The sequence below is a fragment of the Dicentrarchus labrax genome, unplaced genomic scaffold (genome assembly GCF_905237075.1).
Source record: "Dicentrarchus labrax unplaced genomic scaffold, dlabrax2021, whole genome shotgun sequence".
NCBI classification, from domain to species: domain Eukaryota; kingdom Metazoa; phylum Chordata; class Actinopteri; family Moronidae; genus Dicentrarchus; species Dicentrarchus labrax.
In genome coordinates this window covers 31786081-31793196 of record NW_026136720.1, presented here as the reverse complement: position 1 = coordinate 31793196, position 7116 = coordinate 31786081, and the positions used below count along the sequence as shown (strand labels likewise).

General features: G+C 45.1%; 1 protein-coding gene across 3 annotated transcripts in view; it reads left to right on the top strand.

Moving 5' to 3' along the window:
* Positions 1-7116, top strand: part of cpne2 (copine II) — a 247181-nt gene that overhangs the window by 140421 nt on the left and 99644 nt on the right. The window lies entirely within an intron of this gene.

Below are 7116 nucleotides of genomic sequence, written 5' to 3'. Positions count from 1 at the left end.
TAGGGTAATGCCACTGCTGTCCCATCTGCCAAAATTATCAGTTGGGTATATATGCTCACAAAAGAGAACAGCATGAATTGTATTGAATCTAGGATATCAAACCTACTTCATTATAATGATGAAGACCATGTGTCACCCTTTCAACCAGAATGAAGGAAACCTAAAGTGGATTGCAACTATTATAGTATGTACAAACTTGGGCAAAACATTCATTTTTTAATTTAAAAACTCCATTGAAATAATTTTTGTTGTTTTTAATAAGGATGAGCTAACCAGCTGCCAAATAGTTCCACACATGTAGCAGTTGAATATGCTGAAAGAATGGTCTGAGACTTTCAGAACATTCTATGACCGTTTTGACATGCTTTTTTTGTGACTCAGGGTCGCCATTGAAATCCATTGCAGCTGCCATGCAACCAATTTGACTACAGCTGTTATTGTCCTAAGCTAATGAGGCAGGTCCAGTCAGGCTAGGCTGTGATGCCAGGAAATCCCAAACTGGTCCAATATTGGGAGCATGCTCATTAGTTTCCCTCAGCACCAGTACTTTAAATGGTAGTTTTGTTAGATCAGGATTTTGCTGATTATTGTTAAAACTGTTAAACTGTTTAAGTAATACTTTTCACTTTGCTACTTGGTTGGAGCTAATATACTTTACAAAAGCAGTATGATGTCAGATCCTGCAGCCTGGTAATGTTCTCCTTCAATTTGTGGTATAAAGTAAAAGGTCCATTGTGTAGGATTCAGTGGCATCTAGCAGTGAAGTTGCACAATGCAACCAACTGAATACTGCTTGCCTCACCCTCCCCTTCCAAGCGTGTAGGAGAACCTACGGTAGCTGCAAGTCTCGCAAAAAATGTGAGTGGTCTATCCAGAGAACAGTTACAGTAGAAAGTGTTCCCAGGCCAGTGCTGAGATATAATCTCAGCTGGACGTGCCAGAAACACCTCCCTCGGGAGGCGCCCTGGAGGCATCCTCACCAGATGCCCGAACCATCTAAGCTGGCTCCTTTCGATGCAAAGGAGAAGCCGCTCAACTCCGAGTCCCTCGCGGATGTCCGAGCTTCTCACCCTATCCCTAAGGGAGACGCCGGCCACCCTTCTGAGGAAACCCATTTCAGCTGCTTGTAACCGCGATCTCGTTCTTTCAGTCAGGACCCATCTCTCATGACCATAGGTGAGGATAGGAACAAAGATTGACTGTAGATTGAGAACTTCGCCTTTCAGCTCAACTCTCTTTTTGGGACAACTGATAAAGGGATTGCGCAGCCCTGGCGGAAACCAACACCCACTGGAAACGATTCTGGACACAACTCTCGCTTTGGAAATACAGGGATTGGATGGCCATGAGAAGTGGCCCAATCACCCCACAGGATATCCTGGGGAACCCGGTCATATGCCTTCTCCAAATCTCCAAGAGCACATGTAGACCGGATGGGCATATCGCAGGCCCCTTCTAGAACACCTGCAAGAGTGTAGAGTTGGTTTCTTTCTTTCAATTAACCAGACCCTCCTTTCCAGCACCTTAGAGTAAACTTTCCCAGGGAGGCTGAGTAGTGTGATGCCTCTGTAGTTTGCACACACCCTCTGGTCCCCCTTTTTAAATAGGGGAACCACCACCCCAGTCTGCCACTCCTTTGGCGCTGTCCCTGACTTCCACGCAATGTTGAAAAGGCGTATCAACCAAGACAACACTCAACACCCAGAGCCTTGAGCATTTCTGGGCGAATCTCATCAATCCCCGGGGCTTTGCCACTGTGGAGTTGTTTGACTACCTCAGTGACTTCCCGCAGGGAAATTGATGCAGATCCCTCTCACACTCAAGCCCTGCCTCTATCACAGAGGGTGGGTTTGTTGGTCTAGTCGGGTTCCGGAGTCCCCCAGTGCTCGTTCCACCGCCCAATTACCTCCTCAGTTGAGGTCAGCAGTGTCCCATCCCCGCTGTACACAGCTTGAATGGTTCCCCGCTTCCCCCTCTCCGAACTCCTCCCACACCCGCTGTTTTGCTTCCCTCACAGCTGCGGCTGCAGTCCTTTGGGCCTGTCGGTACCCTGCAGCTGCCTCGGGAGTCCCCCAGAAGGCCTCCTTCTTCAGTCGGACGGCTTCCCTGACCACCGGTGTCCAGCACCGTGTTCGAGGGTTACCGCCCCTTGAGGCACCCAAGACCTTAAGACCACAGCTCACAGCCGCAGCTTCAGCAATAGAAGCTTTAAACACCAACCACTCCGGTTCGATGTCCCCCACCTCTAAAGGAATGCAGGAGAAGCTCTACCGGAGGTGGGAGTTGATGGTCTCTTGAACAGGGGGCCTCCTCCAGACGTTCCCAGTTAACCCGTACTAAACCTTTGGGTTTACCAGGTCTGTCCCCCGCCACCTAACCCAACTCACCACCAGATGGTGATCAGTTGACAGCTCCACCCCTCTCTTTACTGAGTGTCCAATACATGCAGCCTCGGGTCTGATGATACAATCACAAGATAGATCATAGACCTTTGGCCTAAGTTGCTCTGGTACCACGTACACTTATGAGCAACCCTATGTACGAACATGGTGTTCGTTATAGACAATCCATGACTAGCACAGAAGTCCAGTAAGAAAACACCGCTCTGGTTCAAGTCGGGAGGCCATTCCTCCCAATCATGCCCCTCCAAGTATCTCCATAATTGCCCACATGTGCGTTGAAGTCTCCAAGGAGAATGATGGAGTCCCCTACTGAAGCCCTATACAGTACTTCATTCAGGGTCTCCAAGAAGGCCGAATATTCTGCATTGCTGTTTGGTGCATAAGCACAAACAACACTCTTAGTCCCCCCCCCCCACAGATTATAGGCATAGGGAGGCGACCCTCTCGTCCACCGGGGTGAACTCCAACGTAGCGGCGCTCAGCCGGGGACTAGTTAGTATCCCCACACGAGCCCTGCGCCTCACACCTTGGGCAACTCCAGAGAAGAATAAAGTCCAACCCCTCTCCAGGAGTAAGGATCCAGAGTCTCGACTGTGCGTAGAAGTAAGCCCCACCAGATCTAATCGATAGTGCTCCACCTCCCGCACCAGTTCCGGCTCCTTCCCCCCAGTGAAGTGACATTCCACGTCCCCAAAACCAGCTTTTGCTGCCCCGGTCTGGTCTGTCTAGGCCCCCTGCCTTTACTGCCACCCATTTGGCATTGCATCCGACCCCAATGGTTTCTCCAATGAGTGGTGGGCCCGCGGGATAAAGATGAGGCCACGTCACTCCTTCGGGCTACGCCCGGCCGGGCTCCGTGGCAAGCCCGGCCACCAGGTGCTCTCTTTCGGGCCCCCCCTCCAGGCCTGGCTCCAGACGGGGGCCCCGGGCTTCCTCCGGGACAGGTCTCTTTACATCTTGTATGTACTTCCATGCGGTCTGTGAACCATTCTTAGTCTGGCCCCTCACCTGAGACCACTTTGCCTTGGGAGACCCTACCAGGAGCATATTGCTCCCAACAACAAAGCTCTCAGGTTCATAGAGGCACCCAAACCTCTCCATCCCGGTAAGGTGATGGTTCCCGGAGAAACTTTTCTGCAACTATCAAATTCACAAATCCAAACAAAATTCTTTGATGTGTTCTTGCTACTTTTTACTACCTAACCTCATCCAGTCAGTAACTTCCAGGCTTTAGTTCATTGTCCCCAGACAATATAGGTCATATGGAGAACAAAGTCAAAATCAGTAATGGCCCTCTTGCCCCCCTTTCTGTCTATTTCAGAGCATCCCTTAGATCCGTTCTACCACCTGTTGACTGACTCTACTCATAGTGAGGGGTTACTTATGTGTGTTACCACTTATATCCTTAGTTAATGTAACTGAGTTCTTCTCAACAGGAAAATGTAAAATTAAATGAAAGATTTGTAATTCTCACATTATGCTCTGTAACAGTACTGCATACTTGGACTACTGTTGTCCAATACATCCTATTAATTAAAGTAAGTCGATAATATCATCACAAACATGAGCTTTATAGATCTTGTACAACACTCACAGACTGGAATTGGAATCCTTGTATTAAATGTGTGTTGCTGACAAAGTAGAAGTTAAATGCGGGACACAGGCCGAATATGGTTAGGAGGACAGCTGATGGTTACATGAGGTTGGCATTTGCTGTTAATACATCTTATGTTTCAGTTTTCCATCAGCAAAGGCACATCTTGAATTTGTGTTAATTCCTACCTAAAAAAGGAAACCTTAATTTTAGGTCTTTTGACAAACTGTTTATTCATTGATATTGGTGAATACATTTACAGTAAAAATACACATCTATTCTAATGCTTCTCACAGATTATTTAATTTATTTGCTTAAAAAATAAATCTTTAAAATACTAAATAGATCAACAATTAATATTTAAATAGTTTCACAATAAATAAATAATAAATATAATAAAAAATATACAACCACTACTTATGATAAGGTGTAAGGGATATGTCTGTGGTATTCACACTCATAGGTCAATCTATTTACACTTTAACTAACTCTGCAGTTTCAAGTCCATTTTTGGCTTCATGCACATCACTGCACTTTGAATGTCAACCATTCCGGTTGTTGAGCAATAGCATTTTTAAATGTCACAGGCAATAGCGTTGAACTTGCAGTGACAAAATAAAAATTCTACATTCACTTGTCATCCAACATATTGACATGATGTTACAATCTGAAAAATCTCTGTGATAAAGAATGATTTACAGTCAGAAATGTTAATTTAGTTTTTTGAAATTAAAGTGCACCCAATAATGACCCACACCACACATCTGTAGCCTGTTACAGAACAGCTGACTGATTTCTACTTTACCATGTCATACTAAAATATCAAGTCAGGTTCATCCACATGCTTGGAACTGTAGTTTGACCGAGTTATATAAATTATGTTATTATTGTACAGTATATGATCTTTTCTCATTTTTGATTTATATCATTTGATAATATTTTGAGTGACACAGTGAACAGTTATGCATTCTGCATTAATGAATGATTGTAAAAACTATTTGGTTAGTGTCTCTCAAACCTCACATTAGCTAACTTTCATGGGAAGCAAAGACATGAAAGTATAACAGACAGCAATTTAAGAGAAACCATTTAATCTTTATTTTTTCAGCATGAATTATATCATATTATATGATTCAACACAGTGAAACACTAAGCATGCTTTACTCAGCAGCTCCTTTTCCCTGTAAAAAACAGATGAATTGTTTGTGTAAATTTGATTTTAATTAGCTTTAGGTGACTGATTTTAATCAATTAATTTTATAGCATTTAAACCTAATACTGTGTAATGGTATGAATATTATACAGTTAAGAATCTGTTCCAACAAACAGACATAAATCAAAGAATGATGATGCTGTTTTAGTTATTGATCACAAAATGAATATATATTTACCTTGCCAGAGTAACGACTCTTTGCTCTCAGTTTATTGACCTGGGAATCTGCAATGTCAGCATGCTCCTCAGCCTCCTCCAGTTCATGCTGGACCTTTCTGCACTTGGAAAGGTGAATGTTGGCTTGCTCCTCCTGAAATACAGAAAAACAGAAAAATGTTGAAATGTTGAAAATAGTCTTCTAGGTGTACTGTACGTAAAATAAATATGACAGTGTATCAAGTAGCCCATTGTTTAAAATTAAATGTGAGTCCTTACCCCTTCCTCAGCCTGCCTCTTGTAGGCCTTCACTTTGAGCTGCAGTTTGTTAACCACATCCTGCAGCCTGGTAAAATGTTTCTTGTCCTCCTCAGTCTGTAAAAGAAAATATAGATTTGTGTTTAAATATATTTCATGGAAAGTAAGCCAGATTGATCTGTACAGTACATGTAAAACCTTAATTTAGTTGTACCTGATAGGTGAGCACCTTCACCCTCCTCTCATATTTGCGGACACCCTTAATAACATCTGCTCCACGTCTCTGCTCAGCCTCAACCTCTGCCTCCAGCTCACGCACCTTTAGAAAACCAGAAAGTGAAGATAATATTTAGATAATATTTGTTTTGCATGTTTTCTTACATTTGTTCTACCGTGCAGCTCTTAACAGAATTGTCTTACCCTAGACTCAAGTTTCTGGAGCTAGCATGCTTCATTTACCAGGTTTACTCATGAAAAGATTTTTGAATGACTGAAGAAATGACAGTTCTTGTTTACCTGAGAGTGCAGCAGTCCAACACACTCACTGGCGTCCACCAGGTCCTGCTCAGTGATTTTGCAGCTTCTCTCTGTCTGTTCCAGAGCAGCTCTTAAGTTCCTCAATTTCAGCCACCATGAGACCGTTCCTGCTGTCTACCATACTAGCTTGTTCCTTGAAGTCGTCCTGGGCTCTGACAGCATCATAAAGGTGTAGTTGTGCATCCTGGTAAAGTAATATCAGCAAAATATTCACAAAGGCCTCCTTCTTCAGTCGGACGGCTTCCCTGACCACTGGTGTCCACCACCGTGTTCGAGGGTTACTGCCCCTTGAGGCACCAAAGACCCTAAGACCACAGCTCACAGCCGCAGCTTCAGCAATAGAAGCTTTGAACACCAACCATCCCGCCTCCACAGGAATGCAGGAGAAGCTCCGCCGGAGGTGGGAGTTGAAGGTCTCTCGGACAGGGGCCTCCTCGCGACGCTCCCAGTGCACCCGTACTACACGTTTGGGTTGACCAGGTCTGTCCAGTGGCTTCCCCCGCCACCTAACACAACTCACCACCAGATGGTGATCAGTTGACAGCTCCGCCTCTCGCTTTACCCGAATGTCCAATACATGCAGCCTCAGGTCTGATGATACGATCACAGAATAGATCATAGACCTTTGGCCTAAGGTGCTCTGGTACCACGTACACTTATGAGCATTCCTATGTACGAACATGGTGTTCGTTATGGACAATCCATGACTAACACAGAAGTCCAAGGCTGCGTCACTCCCTCGGGCTATGCCCGGCTGGGCTCAATGGCAAGCCCGGCAACCAGGCGCTCACTTTCGGGCCCCCCTTCCAGGCCCTGCTCCAGACTCTTTTCATCTTCTATGTACTTCCATGGGGTTTGTGAACCATTCTTAGTCTGGCCCCTCACCTGAGACCACTTTGCCTTGGGAGACCCTACCAGGAGCATATTGTTCCCGATAACACATCTCTCAGGTTCAT